Genomic DNA, 2,372 nt, shown 5'->3' with positions numbered 1-2,372 from the left:
AGGAATGCCTAAATCTTAGTGAAGTGGAGGCAAATGTAGAGTACATCCCCAATTAAAACAAATAACATTGTTTCTCTTTTAAGTCCCCCCTGCACAATGCACACACAAAAAAAAAAGCGCCCCACCACAACAAAATCATCAATAGCAAAATAAATACAGCTTTCAATAACAGAGCTGACCACAGGTTCACTACAGTTCATCTCTGAAGCATAAAACCTCAAGACACTGGATCATGTGCTGAAATACAGGATGGCAGACTTCTTATCTTTCATAGTAATTCCTCTTCCTAAAAATGTCTGTATAATTCAAGAGAAAAAATAAAGGTAATAGGTACCCACAGAAAAGGGCACTTATCATAAGAGATATTTCTTTGTGAAGTAAAGCTCTTCCTGGACTCACTACAACTTTTTTGGAGCGCATTACATGCTGTTGTGCAACAGGTACATTCCATAGGACAAAAAAAGTCTTTGTGAAATAGCTTGAGCAAAGCAAGATTGCCCTTTCTTCACATTCCTTTCCTTTCTGGTGCAAGTGCTCCTTATTTTTAGAAGATTCAGCCTTGTAAAGCTGTCCCAATGGTAATTTCAGTGCTTATTTGCTGATAATTGGATCTCTTTGCTGTGAAAGTATTTGCTGAAATAAAACTTTTTTAATTCTTTTTTTTTTTCTTGAAAGGATAGCAAAACTTCCTGTAATTGCACCAAGAATTTCAAAAGTAGGTACTTCCATGTTTAAGATTAATGCAAATACTTTTACTTGTAGTAATGAGATATCTAAAGTCAATCTACTGTCTGCATTGCAAATGTGCTTGAATGGGATTCTGCAAAGTACTGAGATCTCTACCTTGATACAAAAACTATTAAACCACAGTGCTATCTCACTGGCGGAAAGCAAAAAGTTATGTAGATGTGCTGGCTAGATAAAAGGCAGATTACTCAGCAGCCTGCATGGTCAGACACTAATGAAAAATGTATTAATGGGGGGAAGAGGAACAGTTTTGGGCTGCTTTTGATAAATCTGAACTTTCAAAGCATCCCATTAGAGACTCAGTCAAATGAGTATTCATTTAATAGACACTATATAAAAGGTTATAATAATGATACTATGTCTTCTTTGAAACTTCAGATACCTCTGATTGCCATGCAGTAATATAACCTTTACTCACAAGTGAAAGATACGTTGGTGAACAGAGATAGCAAATCAGCCTTCAAAGGCAGTGAGCATGTTCCGATGAATGGCAGGCCTAGAGCAATTTCACAACTGTCCATCGATGGGGGTCATCTACCTTACAACCATGCTGTACTTTGCCACTGTCACTGTTACAACATGGTGCTATTTGAATCCTTAGAACTGCTGGCTGAAGATGTACCTATATTAGTCACAAGGAGGAAAAAGGGTTATTTTTTCCCCTCTCATGCTGAATATTGTTCTCACAGACTTTTTTTTCCCCCTTTAAATGCATTAGTTGCAATCTCTTGATAACAGAGCTAATTCAGGCAGTAGTTCTCGCCCCAAAAAGTTCATCGTTCAACTGGGAAGCAATGGAGCACAACACTTTGATAACCAATATACTTTCTTTTCCCTGACAGGGTTGTCTCTTACTAGCAACAAAGGCTAGTTTTGTTAGAATGATAAATATCATTCTAACAGATATATAGCTTACTACAAAGACTTTTGTTTATGTTTGGCGAGTTAGAAAAAACTACCCAGATCTCTGTATTTTTACAACACATTTCATTTCAGCACAGGACTTTGTTTTCCCACTGTCATGAAGGGAAACTCCTCCTAAGGAGTCTAATGGCACTGAAGAAATACTTCCCAGCTCATGCTCTTTTTTCATTCTTGCTATCACAGGGGCCAAAGCTGACGCTTCACTTGCACTGCTTTCACACACCTGATAGTCTGTGCCTATGTTCATAAAAAGGAGATACTTGCTTCCATGTTGCTTTTTTTCTGTGCTTGAATCTCAGATTATCTGGAAATTCCCATACACTCAAGGTGAAGCCAAACAACTAATAACTATAACTTCAAACACAGTCTGAAAGACGTAAGTGGGAAAAATCTCTAGAGACCAGAGTGGATACTTGCATTTTGCACTAAGTACCAAATAGTTTTAGCAAGACAAAGATAAATATGGTTGTTCTGCCTTATTCATTCAGCTTCCTTAAATTCTTTTTGGCAACATTCTAAGCAAGATCTAATTATAAAGTGGATTACAGATAAAAATATATTTTTACATATGTCAATAAGGATTTTTTCTTTCTTTTTCCTTCTTTCTTTCCTTCCTTCTTCCTGCCTTCCTCCCATTCTTTTCCTTTTTTCCCTTTTCCCTCCTTTTCCCTCCTTCCTTCCTTCCTTCCTCCCTCCCTCCC

The sequence above is a fragment of the Phaethon lepturus genome, unplaced genomic scaffold, assembly GCF_000687285.1.
Source record: "Phaethon lepturus isolate BGI_N335 unplaced genomic scaffold, ASM68728v1 scaffold44074, whole genome shotgun sequence".
NCBI classification, from domain to species: Eukaryota; Metazoa; Chordata; class Aves; order Phaethontiformes; family Phaethontidae; genus Phaethon; species Phaethon lepturus.
This window is presented reverse-complemented; position numbering follows the sequence as displayed.